We start from the raw sequence: 21,229 nt of genomic DNA on the forward strand, positions 1-21,229 counted from the left end.
TCACAGCTTTTGGACTCTTGGTGGAGGGTGGGGAAAATTGACCCACCTCGGGCTGGAGCTTGGGCTGCTTTTTCCCCAGTTTTTTGATTGGTCTAGAAGAAATTTTCTGGCCATGACCCATAGTAGGAACACAGAATTCAAGAAAGAATGTTATCAGTGGTGGGGGTCAAACTAAGTTATGGGGCCCGCTCCCCGAGGTATACGGCTTCTCCCGCGTGAACTAGTGCTGGCTGCAACTCCAGAGTTGCCCCCAATAAAGATGTGCTCCCCCTGCCTCCCTCCTGCCCAGGCAGTCACCATTACAGCCTGGCCTGCCTGTGCCCCCCAAATCTCCTCAGCCCTTTCCCTTATTCCTGGAACTGACCCTGGTGGAACTGATCAGAACTTGGTCAAGGCACTCTGGGTTAAAACAGCTGTGGAAATCAGAAGACTCATGGGTTGGCTACAGAATATCTGGTTTGGGGTGATGGAGTGTCCTTGTGAACACAGCAGGTTGAGCTGCAAATAATTTATATATTTGATAATAAGACCTTACTTCTGGCAGGCTAGGGACAAAAAAACTCTTGTCGGGCGATACTCAAGCTCTGTCCTTGCAGTAGAAACTGAGTCCTAAGTGTTCCCTTGATTGCTGATCTTAGTGCCCACGGGTGACCTTCCACAAGAAAGGCTCTGCTTTGGTTCTTGCAGGCGCTGTGATGATGAGGTCAGAGCAGGTTTCCTCCCTTGGGCTGGGGGATATACAGCATCGGAGTGGCCACCTCTGCCCCCAGCCACACATCCAGGGCTGTCACCTGTGTCTGGATTCAGACTTGGCCCTTTAAACAGTAACCCAAGGTAACCAAGTGTTGAAACCACAGAATTCACAGAAGAGACTCCAGATGGTGGCCTCGTTTACACAAGATGCTGTAGAGGTGACCCAATGTGGATGCAGGGTACAAAGCAATGGTAAGACTGTGGAATACAGTTGACTTGGGCACAGCTGTTTCATGGGTGATTTCTGCCACTAACCTGGGTTCCCTTTCTTCCAGGGAGGCTCCCATTTGTCTGCCCCAGAGAGCCCTTTTTGTTGGAAATCCCAAGCACAGAACTTTCCACAACAGGCCATTGGGCACAGCTTTATTCTTTGATCCCTTCAGAAAATTAAAAAACACCTATCAGCGTTGGCTGCCAGGCCTCGTGAAGGAGGCGAATCACTTTGTTCTCTGAGCCCATGGAGCTTGGAGCAAACGGCAGGGTGGTGTTCCGTGCTGGGCTCCAGTTCTGTCCTGTCGCTCTAATCATACCGATCAGGGAAGCGTTCCCTCTCCTACGTGTGTCCACTCTCCCACAGGTGCCTTCCTATCCGCGCAGATGCCAGAAAACTAAAAACTCCACTTCCTGTCAGCTCACACATGCTAGAAACACTGAACGTACTTTGTACCCTCCATCTCATTCCACGTGTCTTGAAAATGTGGCTTTTCTTTATGTACATAAACCTACATTCACAGCTTTACACAATCAATTCCTTGTTGTCCCTTTACAATAGCTACATTTTGGTGGTAGCAGTGCCTGACACCCATTTTATTTTTATTTAACTTATAAAGTCTTTGGGGCGAGTGCCTCTGTAAACATATAAAAGCTTTCATGGAGAGCAGGAGCCATGACTTTGTTGTTTCCAAAAATGGAGGCGTGATGCAGCTGGCCTCCAAGCTGACCTGTTGGTTCACCCCAGGAAGTAAAAGTTTGGATGACATCACTGCAGGGTTATTTCTTGTTATTGTAATTAATGGAGCAGCAGGAAGTAGAGAGACAGATGATTCTTGGCAGAAATGATCATTTAAAGGGGGAAGGATGAGAAGAGGGTCTGGGAAGGAAGAAACCTTTCTGATGTTCAAACTCTCCTGGGAAGAAATCTGGAAATCCGCAGACAGTCCTGAGAAATAAGCTGTTTCTGGCCAGCAGGGATGTAAGATTCTTAACCCCTGCTACAACTCAATTTCTCTTTTCTCTTCCATCTCAAAGCCGTGCTGACCTGGCTGGCATTTGGTTTTGTGAGGTTCGTTTGTGCTAAATGTGACTTTTCTGTGCAGTCATTGGCAGGAGGGCTCGTAAAAGTGAGCTGGTGCTTTGTGGAGAGACTCTGCCTCTCAAAGCCGTGTGTTTCTCTCCTTGCGGACCGGAGGGAGCTGGAAGGATGTGGGCGAGTGACGAAAGGAGGGTAGCAGAGGCTCTGGGAAAGGGGCGACATCATGATGGCGATAGTGGGCAGGACAGAAGCTTCTAGACCTGGAAGAGAGGTTCACTCTTCCTCCATGTTAAGCTGCCCATGGTGTGTGAGCTGACGAGGGAGGGCTGGCTCTGCTGAGGACACACCAGGGAGCCATGGCGGTGGGGCTGGCACCCATGAGTCCTGCCCATACCATCCTCCCGGGAGCAACCCAGAACTCCAGTCCCCTGAGTGGACGCGGCATGGCCGAGTCCTAGACACACTGGCTCGGGGTCATCCTCTGGGCTGGGGTGGTGGGAAGTGGCCCAAAGGTGGTTGCTGCCTCGTGTTGGGGATGGCGTCTGGTAATGGAGATTTGGAGCTTGGGGAAAAGAAAGAAGGCGGCTATTCACGGGAGGGAGGGCAGGAGGGTCCAGCATAAGTGGTGAGGCTCTTTTTATAAGCGGCTCTTTCTGTACATCTTTTAAAATGTTAGCGAACATAGAATGTACAAACAGTGCACAAATCTTAGGTGGGCACCTGATGAATTTACACGCCAAATAGACTATTTAACCCCCACCCCGAGGGCACGTTCTAGTGTGTTACCAGACCCTCAGGTCTTCTGTGAAGACCCTCCAGCCCTACCTCATAGCTCCCTCTTCCCAAAGTTACTCCTTCCGACTTACCTTAGATTAGCTTTGTTTTTTACTTAAAATGGAATCAGTTTGTACTCTTTGGGTCTTTTGCATTGTGTCTGTGAGATTCATCCGTGTTTTTTGTGAATGGTAGTTCATTTTTTTCCCCTGTGGTGTAATATTCCATTGTACGAATATACTTCAATTTCTATATCCATCCTACTGCTGCTGGGCATTTGGAACGTTGTAGCCTTGGGCCATCCCTGGGGTGAGAGGCCTCTCCGGTTTGAGCAGCGTCACCTGTGCAGCTTTAACATCTCACCTAGTTAGCCCTCTCTGCTGCTGTGAACCTGTAGCAGATGAGGAGGAACTGCCCCAGGTGATGGGGGTTGGAGCCGGTTAATATGTAGAAAGGGCCAGGGCAATAGGAAGTACTGCACAGGTGTGCTTCGAGGGACAGAAAAACCACTGGAGAATGAGGATGAACAGATTGCTGTGTTTCAAAATGTACCCCTGGGTTACCCTTACTTCAGTGTCCAAAGGGCAATGCTCGCCGTGGTCTTTATGTCACGCTAGCAGACCCCAAATCATCCCTCTGGCTGACTGTAGGGAATCCCTCACCTCCCTGAGCTCTTCCATTATATTTCTCCCTGTGATCACTGTTTTCCTAACGAAACCTCCCCGGCACTGCTGATGTGTGACTGACTGCTGGTGTGTGCTGTCAGTTACTTTGGCTCGTGGCTATTATAGCCTAAAAACGTTTCCCCCGTATTTATTTATCTATCTATCCTAAAACTCTTGGCTAGGCAGGGTCTGAGTTATACAGAATGTTAGCAATTCTTGCTGTATTCCATCTCATTCAGAATTACGAAGTGGCTCACAGGCTTTGAGAAAGTTACAACCTGCGAGGGCTGGAAGGAACCTTCTGGAGGCCACTGTGTCGCCCTATTTATTTTCCAGATGAGACGACCGAGACCCGAAATGTGGCTTATTTCCAGGGATGCAAAAGCATCTGAACTCTTGAGTCATGTGGCTTTACATTGCTTGCTAGATGGCTCTTTTCATTAAGATTCTCAGTGAGTCATTGGGAGGGGTATTTTGGGGAGAACAGTTACCTTCCATGTTTCCTTTTGGGGGAGTTAGGAGTGGAAAGGGGTGAGTCCACGGTGTATTGGAGGCTAATCCTCCCAAATGGTCAACCTGTCCTCAAGACCACACCCTGACATCCAGCCCCAGCTCCTCCCCACTGTCACCATGGTAGCGAGTGACATAGGCTGACCCCCATGATGCTTAGATGATGCTACAGTCCCTGGGAATCATCAGTAGAGGACTTTGTTTTCCTCAGCCTGGGCCAAGGTGGTGTTTTGTAGATTGAACCCTTAGTCCCACAGTGTTGAAGTTGTTTTAGAAGGAAATTCTGTTGGAAGGAAAGATCATCGTCTTGCCAAAAAGTTCCACAGGGTAGAAGATATCTCTAGACCCTTGGCATTAAAAATACATGTGCGGGGGACTTCCCTGGTGGTGCAGTGGTTAAGAATCCGCCTGCCAGTGAAGGGGACACGGGTTCGAGCCCTGGTCCGGGAAGATCCCGCATGCCGCAGAGCAACTAAGCCCGTGCCGCACAACTACTGAGCCTGCGCTCTAGAGCCCGTGAGCCACAACTACTGAGCCTGCGTGCCCCAACTACTGAAGCCCGCGTGCAGCAACGAAGACCCAACACAGCCAAAAATAAATAAATAAGTAAATAAAAATACATGTGCGGGTTTTTTATGTAATGCCTTTCTAAGAACAAATGATCATCAGATTGGGCCAAAATTTTCTTTAGTTTAAAGACAGTGCTAAGGAGGACATGTCCTCCCATTTCCAGCCAGGTGATGAGGCGCAGCTCATCACCACGCCCGTCCCAGTGGCCTGGTGATTGTTGGAGCCCGGCTGAGCCACGGTGCCGAGAGGATCTCAGAATGGGGGGGCGGGGTTGTCCCACTCTGTCTTGAAGGGTCCTGGATGGAAGGACTAGACTGGACTTCTGCTTGGTGGGATGTCATCGTCCTCCTGGCCCCATGGAGGAGCCACAAGTGACCCTGCACGTTGGGTGTTGCCTGCCGGCTGCAGTCACCTGCCCTGGTGAGACAGGCTGGTCCCACGATCACCCATTGTTTCTCAACCCGGACACTTTAGCCCCGCAGGGTACTGATGCGATGCCTGGATACATTTTTGGTTGTTATATGGGGGTAGGGGTGCCACTGGCATCTAGTGGGTGGAGTCAGGAATGCAGCTAAACATACTGTGATGCACAGACCAGCGCCCCCCGGGAAAGAACTCCCCCGCCAAATGTGAACAGTGCCAGGGTTGGGGAAGCCTGGAGGTGAACGGGTGATAGTCAGCGTCCTGTGGTGTTGGACAAGTTTGAGGATTAACGTCCAGGAGATTCAGGCTGCAGGTTGGACTTAGGCAAGTCCCTGAAAACTCTCTGGAGCTGTTTCCATGAGTGGACTGTGCTTGAGAACAGACCGTCCTGTGACCTGTCCCGTGTCCTGAGTGAGAGCGCATTTCACAGCCTCCCAGCCCGGCACTCGGCCCTGGCTGGGGTGAGTGTTCCGTCTCGGGTCACTCATGTGTCACCGAGGAGTGTGGACCCATACACCGTGCCAGTAAGCCCGTTGCAGATGTCAAGTCATACTGAACCTGTATTCTAAAAGAAATGTAATCTTATCTTTTGAAAAAAAAAAAAAAAAAAAGCCAAAACTGTTGTAGCCATAATATTAGGTAACCCCTGTAGGAGTCAAGGCATTTGACTTGCCACATAAAAATTGTTTGCCGTGTAAGAACTGGTTTCCAATTCCATTAATACGTACACTTTACGTAAAAGTGCCGACATGAAAGAGATGCGGAAGCCATTGGAGAAATGCAATGCTTTTGAGCTTCTAAGTGGGTATCACCAACTTGAGATTTAGGAAAAAAACGATGTTGAAACTTAATGCAGTGGCCCCTGTAAGTGCAGAAATGGGATGGAGTCTTCAGGATAATTTTTCAGGCAGGGTTTGACGGAAGGCCAGGCAAGCCCATTTGGAGCTGTGCTCTTTTTCTGACTCAGTGTTCTCGGGCTCCGGAGGTGGATCTCAGCTGCTCGCCCTTCTGTCCTGACTCTATTTATTGCATCCAACAGTTTAAGTAATAGCTTTAACAATGATTGCCAAAACTGCAGGCAACGTTTCTGTTCATGTTTGGGGGCCTTGCTTATAAAATAAGTGGTCATGAGGCATCTATCAAGGGGGAATATACCAAATCTCTGAGACCAGCTTTTTATTGATTTGAGCTTTCAGGCCCTTCGAGGCCATGTGGGAGAGACCTGTCACTCTGTGTCTGCTCTGGTGTGTCCCTTTGGAGACTTCCAGGTGCTCACTTGGCATGAGCAGCTCCACCTGGCAGCTGGTGGCGGGTGGTGGTATTGGGGGGCCTGCTCTGCCCACTTACCATGAAGAGTGGAAGGCTGGTGTGGGACGGACCCAGGAACTGGCGTCTGTTACTTTTCTTCTTGAACTCTTCTCCTGGTGCCTTTCCTTGCCGGACATGGGTTCTGTCCTAGTGTTCAGCACCTGGCCATAAGGCCCGGGCCCGGGCCCCATCGCGGTTGTGCGTAATGGTTCCGGCCCAGCCGCCCCCAGAGCTTGGAGAGGAGGCGCCTGTCCTGACCTCCTGTCTTGCCCCAAGTGCTCCGACTTCTGCGTCTGTACGCAGCCAACTGTTTTGGCTCATTCTCCCCAATAAATGTTGCCAGATGCCATTTCCCGCTCTCATTCTGAGGTTGCAGCATTGGGTGGACATCTTTGCAGAGGTGTGGTGTCTGTTTTGGGAAGCATTTGGCAGTGCAGTGTCCATTTCTGGGTATCTGGGAAGTTGATTTTTGCTGATCGTTTTATTGTTAAAGGAAAAATTATTGGAAAAATATTGGACTGTTCGCTCTGGTTTCAGAGATTTATTGTCTGATCTGCTAAGGGTTTTATTTTGCCGTTATTTTCCTCATGGCTCTAGTCAGCCTTGCTTCTCTGAAAGACTCTTAAAAACCTGGCCGACCAGTCCTTTCTCTGGCTCCTTGGCTGGCTGTCATCTCCATTAGCTCTGTTTTAATTTGCGTCTTGTAAGTTTTTACTGCCATCTTTCTGGTCTTACTTCACTTTTGGGGTGGGTGGGCGGGTTCCCCCCTGCCTTGTTCCAAGAATTGAAATGCAAGTCTTCAGCATGTTGGATTAATTTCCTGCTCCACATCGGTTCATGCTTACTACACAAATGACCCATTTGTTAGTGGGCTTTGCCACTTCCTCCATCAGTGGCGTTCTGCATTTATTTCCTAGTTTTCCCCTTCATTCCCCTGCATCCCTAGTTGGCCCCTCTAGTCCGGCGCCGAGGACTGTCTGTCAGCCTCCTGCAAGCTCTCAGGTTTGCGGACACCCCTTCCCCCTCACGTGGGCTCTGCCAGCCTGCCTGCTGTCGCCCTGTTGCTGTCTCATCCCCCCGCCAACCCGCAACACACACACACACCCACAGGAGAGGGTGCTGCCCTGGCACAGCCCACAGAAGCATCTGGATGCTGATGGAACGTTGCTGTAACACACAGAGCGAGTGTGCTCAGGAGGGGTGGAAGCAGGTAATCGCTGCCAGTGTGGGATTATTCTTTACAGGAATGCAGTGTCAGGGAGAGCGGGCAACTTTTTTTTCCTTTGATTGGAATGTTTTTAAGTCTATTTTACCTTGATATTTTTTTAAGTTTTAGATTTACAGAAAAATTGAGAAGATAATACCAAGATTCCCATATGCCCTGCACCCAGTTTTCCCCATCATTAATACCTGACATTGGTGTGCTATATTTGTTACAATTAATGGACCAATATTGATACATTATTCTTAAGTAAAAGTCCATAGTTCATTTAGAGAGGGTAACTTTTTATCTCTCTATAGCACTCAATTCCTCAGGGTGTTTTGTGTTTTATTTTGTTTTTGTCTATTTTTAATAATGCAGTAAAGGAAATAATTACACATCTTTGGTTTCTGTTCAACTTCTGGAGGGGGGTGGGTATCAGGGGAGCAGGCAACCAAAATATTCTCTGTGAAAATCTCTGTTAAAAAGGAGGTTTAGTCAGCAAAAGTCTCCATTTCCTCATTAAATAGCAAAACAAACAGAAGTGACCATGTCGTAGCTTAGGAATTTAATACTGGAAAATAGAATTGCCTACATGGAAACTTTGAGCAAGGACGTGCTGGGTGAAACTCATTGTTGTTGATGTTTTGTAGATGAGACTTACCCTGATTCTGATTTTGGAATTTAAAACCTTACAAAACTGTGATGTCATCGGTCTGCGGTGCTGGTGTTGCCGGCAGAAGGGCCCCAACTCGCGGGAGAGGCCACCACTCGGTGACAAAGCAGGGGACCGGGGAGCCTCGGTCATGGGACAGTTGAGTGGAAGGGACCGCCCTTGCAGCTGTTTGCGGGGAGGCTGGTGGGCACCCGCTCTGCCCAGGCCCTTCATGGGCATCACTCCATTTCATTCTTGGGGAACAGAGAGATGAAATGCATCGTCCAGTGTCAAGCAGTGGAGTCCAGAGGAAACCTGAGCCTCGTGCAGAAAGAGACCGGCCTGGTGTGTTGGCTGAGGGGGAACTGGGGTCACAGAGAAGTGCAGGCCCGGGGGCTCCCTTGTGGGCCAAGGGAGCCTGGCCTCCAAGTGGCGAGGGAGTTGGTGATGTGATGAACACCTCCCCGAAACCTGGATAGTCCCAGACTTCTTCCTCCTGCAGGGCCTGGGCCCTCGGGGCCCGAGAGCGATGGCTCAGGTCCCCTTCTATGTGTGTGTGTGGGGGGGGGGTGGTGGCTGGTGGCACCCAGCACGGCTCCTCCAGCCGATCTGAGGAGCCAGGATAGCTACGGGGCCAGGGCCCTTGAGCCATGGGAGCCTGCGCTCTTCAGTCCAGGACGCTGGGCATTCTCAGCACCATCTAGAGGGGAGCGTGGGACCCTCTGATGCTTACTTCTTACTGTGCTTCATGCGCCGTTGAAGCTTATAGCCTATCTTTTAGGAGGAAAGTTCTCATTTTCATTGATCACTAAACCTTAGTTATTTAAAATGTACGTAACATATTCTTTACACCCTAAATTAGCACCTTATTGTTTTGAGAGAAGAAGGATGGAGGGGTTGTATGTGCAAATTAACCGTTTCCTTTGGTTTCTATTACTCCTTCTGTGCATAGGTTTTTTTTGTTTTGTTTTGTTTTTTGTAAATGCAGATGAAAGTTCAGATGCCTGAATTTGGGGATAGTCATTCTGTGGTGCTTGCCCTCTGCCCAGCAGGGGCCCAGGGAACACTGGTGGACAGGACAGACAGAAATGTCCTCCACGCACCAGGAAGGTCACTGGGGCAGGACCCTGGTTCTGCCATAAAGCGGCCCAGATCACCTGCCGTCGGGTCGGTGGGGCAGCCTTGTAGATGACGGCAGCTGTTACCAGCACTTTTTTTTTCTGCTCCTTTGCTGAGGTGAGACGCACCTGGTGGTCAGGGGTAGCAGGCGGCCCCCTGCTAGGGTAGCAGCGTCGCTGATGTGTGGGTCCTGAGCGAGTGGGCGGTGTAAGGCCTGACCAGACACCTGTCGGACGCTGATGGGGCCTGCAGCTCGCTGGCTCCTGGGGGCTGACCCTGCACTTGGTGGCTTCCAAGGTGAGGCCAAGGTGACCCGGGACAGGGAAGGCAAGCGGTGCCCCTGCCCAAGGTCTGCTCTGTGTTTTAGGACACATGCATCGTATTTTGGTGGCTAAAACACGGGGCAAGTGTTGAGATGGTGAGAAATTTGAGGCACATATGGAAGCAGTTTTTTTCCTTTTTAAACAAACATTGTTTTTTAGAACGCTTTTAGATTTACAGAAAAGTTGGGGGATGGCATAGAGTTCCCACTTACCCCGCACCATTTTCCCTATTCCTAACATCTCACGTTAGTATGGTACATTTGTTGCAATTAATGAGCCAATATTGATATGTTACTCACTGAGGTCCGACCTTTATCCAGATTACCTGACATCTTTCTTCTGTCCCAGGGCCCCATCCAGGACACCACGTGGCATTTAGTCATCGTGGCTCCTTCAGCCCCTCTTGGCTGTGACCGTGTCTCACACCTTGCTTATTCTTGATGACCGTGGCAGTTCTGAGGCGTGTGGTTGTGTATTTTGTGGAGTTGTCCCTCTGTTGTGGTTTGTCTGATGGTTTTCTCAGGAGTAGCCTGGGTTATGGGTTGTGTGGGAACCATTTCTTGTGTACTTTCTAAATGAAGAATGCTTTAAAGGTAGAACTGTGCCAGCAGGTGATGAGTTGCCCCATGGAGTGGGTGCACATGGGTGCAAAATGCCGTCCCTCAGACCTCGGTGTGGGCTGGGCCTGACCTCGCCACTGCCTGGGTACGAGGACTTACAGGAGTTCAATGGCCTTGCTGGTGTTCAGTTCATCACTGACTTCCCATGGAGTCCGAAAGACTGTCCAGGGAGGTAGAGGCCAGTCACTGCTTACTGACCGTGGACATTGTTCACAGGCACAGAGTGGTCTCTTCTGGAAGCTCCTGGAATCCCCTCAGGTCACCCTGAGGCCTAAGTGAGGTGTTACTGCAGGCCGCTACATATCAGACCCTTCCTTGTTATGTTGTTGAAATCCCGGAGAGATTGTTCCTTTGATGGATAAGGAACCAAGGAGTGGACGGCTCAGGAGACAGGGTCACACAGCTCGCCAGTAAGTGGCGAGAGTCAGGCTTCTCTCCTCCCTGTGCTCAGGACTCACCCTCCTCCACCATTCGGACCTCCAGTCGTGGACAGAAGAGGTGGCACCCGGAGGCCGTCCACGTTTCTTGCCTGTCCCCAGACCGCGCCCCCCCAGCCCCTCCAGTCCCCCACACCCACATGCATAGCAGCGTCACCACGCTTTCTAGGGCCCTTTCCCGTATCTCCCTCCCCCTTGAACTGCACCCCAAGGGCAGGGTGCCCTGCTTCCTCATCCTGTCTACCCAGCACCGTCCAGCACCACGTGTGCACCTGGTAACAACTGACAGGGCAGAGAACATTCTGACGTGAGGTTTGCAGACTGTCGTGCCGGTCCTGGTGGTGCTCTGCTCGGGTGGGGTCTTGGCCCGTTGCTTGGTAGAGGGGCGGCCAGCTGTGCCCAGCCGCTGCATGTTAATGCAGGCTGCAGTGCAGGCTCAGGGCTCTGACGTCCCTCTGTCAGCCTGGATGTTAGAGGGAGCTCGGAGTCAGGTGGCTGATGACCCTTTTCTCACAGCCTTACTCAGCAAGCCAGGCAGGACCAAATATCTAGAGGAGGAAAAAAAAAGGACCTCCCCTTCTTCAGATGGAGGCTGAATGAACGTTACCTTGAGTCTTAAGCCTCAGAGGATTTCATCTCCACTGGGGCTGCCCACAGAGCCAGCAGGTGCTACTGCCGTGCGAGCCTCGTCTAACTTTGCTCCCCGTTTTCTCTGGGCCCCCACTTAGTTCACAGCTCAGGATCCACAGAATTAAAACCCAGGCAGCTGGTTGCCCAGGGGCGTGGATGTGGCATCCTTTAACTGGATCAGCTCCGTTGTTCAGCTCCTCTGGCCTGAATCTCCCCCCGGGGGCTTCCGGGAGACAGCGGTGAGACCAGTAGCCTCGTGGCAGTGGTTTCTTCTTGTATTTTTGCTGAAGTTACTTGACAGCCAGGTATGAGTTGAATTAAAATGTGGACTCTCCCTTGGATTGTTTTTAACTTTTAAAAAAGTATGATTATGCCCACAGAGAAGTGTGTAAATCTGAACTGCCCCCCCAGTGAATCATCATCGGGGCAGCGGGCCCTGTGGAGTTGTGAGCTCAGCAGAGTCCCACAGCTGCAGGGTTTCCATGTGGGTTCTGATGATGGCTTGGCCTTCCTAGAAGGATCAGACAGCAGGGTCAAAGAACATTCCAGATTGTAGCTCGTGGCAGGGAGAGTGGCTTTTCATGTGCATTTTGTTTGTGTTAACGTGAGACCCGGTTTCCCCCGCCAGCCGCTGAATCGGTGAGATCCCTGGGTGTTCTGTGAAGCCGCCTCCTGATTGATCCACAGTTTATGTAGCGAGCGGCTCCCCGCCCATGACACCGGGGACAGCTCGATGTATTTCTGCTGGCAAACATTCCGTCACCGCTCCGAGGTGCCTTCACGTCCTCAGAGCATTTCCTGTTGCACATGAAACAGTTGTGGTTACCTTTGGGGGGTGTTGGACTGGAGGATAATCGCTAGAGAATATCCTCTGCTCAGTGCTAAAACCAGTGAGGTGGGGAAGCTTGTGAAAGTAATACCCTAAATACGCAAAACTTGGCCAAGAAAGAAGAAAAGAACAAAACCAGCTTTGAGCCAAGTGACCGAACCAGAAAGTTTTCATTCTTTTCTTCTTCCTGTGACCTTGACCGCAAACCCGGGCTGCATCCCAGCTTCCTCACTACATGGGCAAGGAGGGGTTGAGAGTGGCAAAGGGACAAATTGGAGCCGCCAGAAAAGGGAAAAATCAACAGCCTGGATACTATTAACTTCCCTGATTTTTCGGGAAACCAGCCTCTCTTTTTTTTTAAAAATAAATTTATTTATTTTATTTATTTATTTTTGGCTGTGTTGGGTCTTTGTTGCCGCACACGGGCTTTCTCTAGTTGCGGTGAGCGGGGGCTACTCTTCGTTGCAGTGCGCGGGCTTCTCATTGAGGTGGCTTCTCTTGTTGTGGAGCACGGGCTTTAGGCGCGCGGGCTTCAGTCATTGCGGCGTCTTGGGCTCAGTAGTTGTGGCTCGCAGGCTCTAGAACGCAGGCTCAGTAGTTGTGGTGCACGGGCTTAGATGCTCCGTGGCATGTGGGAGCTTCCCAGACCAGGGCTCGAACCGTGTCCCCTGCATTGGCAGGTGAATTCTTAACCACTGCGCCACCAGGGAAGCCCCCAGCCTCTGCTTTTTTGTTTCGCTGTCTCCTTAAGAATAAGATTCTAAAATGGATTCAGAGCCTCCGTTCTGAATATAGACAGAGATTAAACAAAGCCTGCTAATGCAGTGGGTTGTGACACTGGTGGGGTTTTTTGTTAGTTAGTTATTTTTGGCTGCGTTGGGTCTTTATTGCTGCATGCGGGCTTTCTCTAGTTGCGGCGAGCGGGGGCTACTCTTCGTTGTGGTGCACGGGCTTCTCATTGAGGTGGCTTCTCTTGTTGTGGAGCACGGGCTTCAGTCGTTACGGCGTGTTGGGCTCAGTAGTTGTGGCTCATGGGCTTAGTTGGTCCGCGGCATGTGGGATCTTCCCGGACCAGAGCTCAAACCCGTGTCCCCTGCATTGGCAGGCAGATTCTTAACCACTGCGCCACCAGGGAAGTCCTGACACTGGTGTTTTTTAATGTAACTTAAATTTTTGAATTTAATTTGGGGTGCTTCTCTCGAGAGTGAGAGCTTTCAAGCTCTTTGAAGAAGGATCAGTGACTCTTACAGTGTTCTCCTTGAGAACCCTCTTCCCCCAAGCATGACCCCAAAGTTGTTTTTCTCCAAAGGCCTCACTTTGAGGCATTTGGAAGAAGTGCTTGCATGTTCCACTGATGGTGGAAACTGGAAAGTAATTTACCTGTTTGTGTCTGGCCCGATTCAAATTAGAAGAAGACCAACCCATTGTGGTCCAACAAGTGTGGGATTAGGCGAGAAAGGCAGTAATAATAACCCACAAAGTAGTGGGTATACCCGGACCCACAGGAAGTAACTGAACCTGGGACAAGGAAGAGCCTGGTGTTGCTACCATTTGGTTTTCGCAGCGTTGGTTTTCATCTAATGGTCTGCTCCACCATATAAGCTATTTATAGATTTATTGCCCCTGCTGAAAATAAAAAAGCAATTGGCAATGGTTTATCTCCATGCATTTTAAATACCTGGGTTCCTACAGTTCGGTGGAGTTGGATAATGAAATATTTCGCTGGGTTCTCAATGTCAGGGTGCTGAGGGTTCAGGGTGCCAGAGGGCAGCGCCCCTGGGAGGGGGTGGGGCGTGGTCCTGGTGCAGGCGCACACCCTGGGTTCCCACTCCAAGCCTGTGCTGGGAAAACTGTCCTTCCAGACACCCTCTGGCTTCGAGAATCTGTGTGACACAGCTGCAGGGGGGCTGTGTCTGCTTAGGGCCTTTGTTTACTTTGGAAGTTTGTCCTACGTGAATGAATTTGCAAAACTTTCATTCCCAGTAAAGCTGTCACTGATACAAAACACAGCAATAACTCAGGTGATGTAGTTAAACCACTATTGAGTTTGTGCCATCCAGGAGTTGATAAATCGTAGAGCTTCATTTGGTAGGAATCAGCAATTTTATGTGGCAATTAATTTTTACTCCTGGCGGGGAGCCAAGGGCCTAGATTTTTACCCCAGTTTTACGTGTGTTGAGAGGAACTTAACAGGGTCGCCTCCGTGAGGAAGGATTCCTTTTGAGGGCTGCCCAGGGAGCTGCCGTGTTGGGTGCGCTCACTGCCTCTTACTAGTTCCTCGTGTGGCCAGAGCCAGGCTGCGCGCAGACATTTGCTCCTCACTGGGGCGTGATGGGCGTGATGGGCGTGTGACGCGCGTGTGACGCCCATGCACGTGGCTTACTGACTAGCAAGTCACGTGAATTTCTTAGGCACGATGTTTCTACCCACTCGAGCAATCCTCCACCCTAGTTCCACGTCAGAAATAAAGATGTGCTCGGCGTGACACGTGATCAGCTTTCCAGATCTCTTCCCAAGGAGGAGAATGATGGGATAATCTGCTCATTGTTCTGTCTGGGCTCAGCCCGTATTGGCAGTTTAGCGCTGTTCCGTGGTGGTGAACGTCCAGCTGGAGGCCGACGCCGGTGTGGGACGCTCAGCGTTGCAGCAGGGGACGTCCTTTGCGCCAGGCTTCTGTCCTGCAGGGGCCTGGCCTGCTCTCTGGAGCCCAGGACATCATCCGAGCACAGCTGTCTACCACGCTGCCCTGAGGGCCGCCAGGAAAATGCAGGGTGCCCAGCCTTCCTTGTTACTACTCATAACCACCACGGCAGGGCTGCCTTTATCAAGCTCCCCTGCGTGCCGAGCATGTGTTTCACCGTCCACGGTCCCCACAGCCGCTCTGCACAGTGGGTGACACTGTCCCCATTGTACAGATGGAGAACTTCAGATCCACAAAAGCAGAGAAAATTGTGTACCGGACACCCACGTCCCCATCAGCCAGCTTGGGCAGTTAGCAGCTAAGGGCCAGTCTCATTTCCTGTGCACTCCCCACATCCCACCTTTTAAAGCAGATCCTCGCCATCATTTCCTGGCATCAATAAATGTTTCCAGTTTATATTCCTAAAAGGTAAGGACCCCTTCGTTTAAAAATACAGCAATAATAGCGTATATAGCAATACTAGCATTATGGAGCCTAAAGAAAATTGAACAGTTTGTGACCTTGATGAGCCACTCCTGTGGCCCCCCTCCCCCTTTGGGGCCACCTTCTTTCTGATTATCCAGAGCTGAGGGGTGTAGACCGCAGGCCTCAGCTGTCCCCTGACCCAGCCCTTTGAAAATACTAACAGGTGCAGGTGAGTTTTGGCTCTGCTACAGAGGCCTGTGTGTGTGGCTAGAGCCTGACTGGGCCCAGGGTCCACCGTTCCCAGTAGCTTTGGCTCTTGAGCAAAGCTGTTCTCTGCTCTGGGCCTCTACTTTGTCATTTTAGATAATGCTACTAACGTTATTTCCTGAGACTGTTGGCAAGAAGGAGTTAATGCATGCAGAGTGCCGAGAACAGCACCAGGAACGTGTGGAGACTGGTCCAGCTCTGCCCCCGGTGATGCTTCTAACAGTTGCAGTGGCCACGACGAGGGGCCCAGGACCCGCCGCGGTGTGCGTGGAGCCCAGGTGTGCCAGCCTCAGCTCCTCCTGCGCTGCCAGCTCACCACTGCTACTGGCTGGGGGGTGTCGGGCCTCACTGCTCTGCTTTTGTGGACCGTCTTCTCCTCTCCCACGCCCCTGTCACCAGGTGGCTGAGTTCCAGGCCACCCCGGCAAGGACTGGGGTGTATCTTCTCCAGCAGACATAAAGAGAATTGGTGTTTGGTTTCAAACACTGGCTGTGCCTCGGGTCTGGGAGCCAGCAGGAGAGGGATCCTTCCCTGGGCTGCTGGGGGTGGCACCGGAAGCAGGAACCACCCCCAAGGAACGAGTGGGTGCCCTGCACCCCGCGTCCAGAGTGAGAGCATCTTCCCTGAATGGAGTGTCTGGTCAGACGGTTCCACCAGAGGGGGCCGTTCCACTGGAAGTCCCGGCAGGAAATATTTTTACCCTGCTTGGCTGTCCTAGGAGACAAAAATAAGATGTTTGCTTTAGCAATTTACTTAGTCCTGAAAACATTCCTAGACAATGCCAAGGCCTTAGTTGAAAATAGTATGCTCAGCTTATTGGGATGGTCCCAGGAAGGATGTTTTGAGTGAAAATAAAATGGCACATACCAGGGCTGTTTGCTTCCACAGGAATCCCATGAGAGTTCAGAATTCCGAGGGCCTCGGGGAACTTGGATCCAGTAGGGGGCTGGCCGTGGGGTGCCCTTGGGCACACCTCTGGGGCAGGCCAGAAGGTTCTAGAACAGGGAAGACACATCTACAGGTGTGAGGCGGAACGTCCTCCCCTTTCACCTTTGCGCACCCCTGCCCCCATTGCTCAAGGGGGTCTCCTGACCGGGCGCCACAGTCCTGGACTAGACTCTGCCCCCTGGGTTGGGGGAGGGGAGCGTGGTTCACATCCAGGGGCAGCCCTTCCTTAACTGTGAGAAACTTCTTTATCCATCTGAAATCTCTTCTGGCTTCCTCACCCTCTTGGTCACGGTTCTGCCCACACAGGATACATTCAGTCCTTCTGCGTGACTGCCCTGCACATAATTGCAGGCAGAGATCACGGCTCCAGAACTTTTCCTTTTCCCTAAGCATGGCCACTTCTTTCCACAGGGGAGTTTCAAGTTGGTCACTTGCTCAGAACCAGTATTGCAGGTGGGCTGTGACACACACACACAGAATATCACAGCCAGTGGTGCTGAGTAAGAAAATTGCATTTCCATTTAAAGGCCACTTGTGACCTTTTCTTAAAAAAAAAAAAAAAAAAAAAAGTACTTGAACTCAAATAATTTCAAATGACTTATTTTATGACCTTTGTCTCCGAGAAGGCAGCAGATAGCATGCATTGCTGGTTCGTTTTGTAAAAGGGTGAAGCCGGAGAAGCCAGAGCGGCTCCAGCGTACTCGTTTTCCTTTGTGGATTCCTTTGGCAGTGTTTCGGTGGAGCGTAAAAATAGCACACGAGGCCCTAAAATAAATGGCTGCGTGGAAAGCTTGTGTGCATCAGCTGCGTGCTGTCACATATGTTCAAATTCTCCATACTGTTCACTCCGCAGAAGAGTGACTTGGGTAAGTGGTTCGCGGCGGCCGCCGTACAGCAGCTCTTCCGTTATGAGGAAGAGGCCTCCCTGCCTTTGGCCCCTGGTGAGGAAGGACCCAAGGGTGGGTGGAGCCCAGGCAGTAGAGCGTGTTCAGGGGGGTGACAGCCTTGTGGTTCACCTGTGAGGCCTCTGGGCAAGCCTGTTTGGATCCGGAACCCCATTTCATCCTACGTGTCTCCCCCAGGAGTGCAGCAAAGTCCGACCCCACACGGGCTCCCAAATGCATCCTTTCCTGGTTCTGCAGCTCTCAGGCTGCTGGTGAGCCCAGAGGCTGGCAAATTCTCTGACCCCTGGAAACCTCTCCCCAGCTGGCAGGGCAGGACATCAGAGAGGAGGGCCCCTCCCTCGCAGGGTTCCCTCCAGCATCGGCGCCCTCAGGACGGTTGGCTGGCACTGTCTTAGGGTCCAGGATTTTGTGAATCAGGATGGATCCATGGTGGCAAGTCTTGGGTCCAAACTAAAATGTATGTAAATCACATTATTTTTTCAAAGTTATGTATTCTGTTTCCCCCCATTTTTCACTACAGCTGGCCACATACCTGAGACTGAATTTTTTTTTTTTTTTTTTTGTCTGCGTTGGGTCTTTGTTGCTGCACGCGGGCTTTCTCTAGTTGCAGTGAGCGGGCTTCTCATAGTGGTGGCTTCTCTGTTGCAGAGCACGGGCTTTAGGCGTGCGGCCTTCAGTAGTTGTGGCACGCAGGCTCAGGAGTTGTGGCTCGCGGGCTCTAGAGCACAGGCTCAGTAGTTGTGGCACACGGGCTCAGTTGCTCTGCGGCATGTGGGACCTTCCCGGACCAGGGCTTGAACCCGTGTCCCCTGCACTGGCAGGCAGATTCTCAACCACTGCGCCACCAGGGAAGCCCCGAGACTGAATTTTAAATTCTCATTTCTTATGTGCGATTGCATGCCTCCTCATCTTCATGGACCAGCAGCAAGTTTCCTCTCCATAAACCAGCAGAATCCACCAGAATCCCAAAACAACTAGCATTTTCTACTTAAGCCTGGACTTAAAAAAAAAATCATCTTTGGGTTAGCAGCTATGTAGAAAAGTTACTTAATGCAATATACCAGACAGTTTTATATAACTATAACATGCCAAAACCTTCTTCTGCCTTCCCTAGCAGTAAAGAAACATTTTGAAGGTTGTAGAAGATCAGCGGACCTTGGGACACGGAGTGTGCTGGTGGTGGTAATGTCTCTGAGAATCTGGCTGACTTGATTCTGTGATCTTTCTGTACGCATTGTGTGGTTTCGCGTTTTAACAATGGTGTAACTATGATACGCGCTCACACTGTGCTGTGTTCGTACAGTCCTCCTGGTGCTTGGTGGTTAGTAAAGAAAAGGCAGAAATTAGTGGGAAAGGAATGGAGTTGGCTGTAGTGGGCAAGGCCTGGCATATGGGAGGGGCCTTCTAGACACAGCAGTATGTGTATAAATGTGGGTTTTGTTTCACGCATGGGGATAGCTGTATCTGTCAATCGCAGAACTTTCAGTACATTTCTTTGAAAGTTTTCTTGTGCCTGTCCTCTTTAAAGTGGGTGTCTTTGGGAAGAATGGAAACGGTAAATTCCTGGTTCCTTTTCTGCCTGGTTGGAAGAAGAAAGAGGCTCTATCTTTCAGACGTGGATGAAGCCAGGCACCCTCTTTGCCTCTCTGCCCGCTGCCCAGGGGTTAAGTTCGGGTAATAACCCGGGAGTTTCTGCCCAACAGTCAGGCCTTCTGTGTAACCCAGCTCTGTAACTGACTATAAAGGATGAACAGAACGCTAATTCCAGAAAGCCTCCACGTTTTATGCCATTCCGATGAGAAGCCTGAAACGGGCCCCCAATTCATGAAAAGCACCAGGCCTGGTTCCTGCAAGCGGCTTGGCCGGCGACCGGCCCCTCCCGAGACCCTCCTTGGAGCTTGGGGACAGGAAGCGGGCCTGCCGGCCCGCCCTGTATGCCCTGTGTCAGAGCAACAAAGGCCACGCCAGCCTGTCACCCGAGGGAACAGGACACGGTCCTGAGGAGGAATTGGGGGTATGTTGGATCTGGACAGATTAGACCAAGAGGCTTTGGAGGCTGGGGTTTTGTCAACAAATGAACTTGGCCCTATTTTAAGGCATGTTATGTACCAAGACTTCCTGTTTTTCCAAAGAAACCTCTTGTTTTTGTTTTTGCGATGATGGATTTATTGAAACATTTGCCATTCAACTGACCCACGTTGTTTTCTAACCAAAAAGTAAAACTGGGGATTTTGGAAGAACATCATTCTCTAAAGATTACTGCTTCTTCAGGAATATTTTGGCCGCGGCGGCTGATCAGTGAGTGAACAAAGAGCTAATTGCCAGCCAGGGTCCTGGATGGATTTCAGAGCTCGGGGGGGTTGGCCTCTTGTTTAGAGGGGGGCGGGGCTGGTCAGAGGACAATTGAAAGGGGCTTTTTGTTCTTCTGGGCTAAGTTAAGCCATGTGCCTCTCTTTCTAGGAGTGTTGGTCTGGCCAATCAGAGCCACGTCAGTCCCACTCACTTCCTGCCGACCTTTCGACACCGACAGATGTTTTTTCTTACAAGTGTCATTAGGCCTCTCTACTCGCTGACCTCATCAAATTGTATTGAGGCCATTTTCATAAGTTTTGTTTCTAAAAATCCATTTAACCCTTGCTGAGTTCCCCTCTGAGACTAAGAACACTCCGCCTCCTGTTTCAGCCCCTCTCTCTTCTGTCCCCGGACCTGCTGGGGGGAGCTGAGCCCACCCTGGATCCCACAGAGCCTGGCGGATCCACAGAGGGCAGCAATGGCTTCCACCAAAGGGTGTAACGGAGACTCACCAACCAAAAATGCAGTGAAGGACCCAAAACGTCCCTGGAGGGAGCCTTCCAGAATCTTCAGGCTTTGCATCAGGGGCCACAGCGTGACTGGGAGGCAGGTCCCCAGTACGTACACCTCCCCGGTGACCTGGACAAGCCGTTCCCTGTGGCGGGGTTGGCAGGGATCAAACTGGGGGACCCAGGCCCATGGAAGTTTCTGTAGCTGACACCCCTCGTCCAAGACAGCAGACCACCATCTGACCAGAGGCTGGATCTGTTCTGGAGGCAGGAAGACGGTGTTGGTATTTTGGCCTTTACACAAAACTGACATAGAGAGTAGATCCAGGAGAGAAGGGGTTTTGAGCCATGGTCCCCGACTTCTTGGAGCCCTGGGTTGTGACTTTATCTGAAAGGGTTTGGGCTTCCTCTGGGCTCACTCTTCTGAAGGTGCCCGGGGTGAGGGTTGCACCTCTGTCCTGTGAGCACCTGGGATGTTGGGGGCTTGCTCGAAGCCTCGCCCAGAGCAGGTGTGGTCACCAAGATGAGTAATTGTGCGGGGTGTGTTCTCCGCAGTGTGGACACCTTAGTTGTTGAATTCAGGGCAGCAGACCGTGTTTTCGGGCTATTGGTGTGCATGTTAGGTGAGCACTTGGAGCCGTACCTGCCACGCGTCAGGCGCTCTGTGAGTGTAGCTGCTGTTAAACTAACACGTGGGGGTGAAAACTGTACAGTGGGAGGCCCCCCCGCACAGACCCAGTCCCACTCCTCCGAGGAGCCCTGCCGAGGGCTGGGTCCCTTTCCCTCTGGACTTTGGTGAGTTTACCGACCAGCTTTCCCTTCTCTGTTTGGCTCAACTGTGTCTTGGCTTCCTTACGGGGCTGCTTCCTCTTTCAGGGCTGGGGGCTCCCCCGGGAAGGGGCTGGGCGTGTTAGATGTGCTTCAGGACTGGGGGTGTGGCTAAACACGACATAGGCCTGCTTTCTACCTGGCTGGTGTGCCTGGAGCCGACTCCTGGGCTTCCGGATTTTTGCACCAACAATGCCTCTGTAGAGCGGCTGGGGTGACCTGGGAGTTGTAGGGGGTGAGTAGAAATACAAGCTAGGAGTTGAGTCTCGGGCTGTCTATCTGTGAGGGAGGCAGAATGTTCCAGA

General features: G+C 51.3%; 1 protein-coding gene across 5 annotated transcripts in view; it reads left to right on the top strand.

Annotated features, from left to right (window-relative positions):
• CTBP2 (C-terminal binding protein 2) overlaps positions 1-21,229 on the top strand; it is a 163,408-nt gene that overhangs the window by 77,071 nt on the left and 65,108 nt on the right. The gene's annotated exons all lie outside the window — the stretch shown is intronic.

This window comes from Balaenoptera musculus, chromosome 16, assembly GCF_009873245.2.
Source record: "Balaenoptera musculus isolate JJ_BM4_2016_0621 chromosome 16, mBalMus1.pri.v3, whole genome shotgun sequence".
NCBI lineage: Eukaryota > Metazoa > Chordata > Mammalia > Artiodactyla > Balaenopteridae > Balaenoptera > Balaenoptera musculus.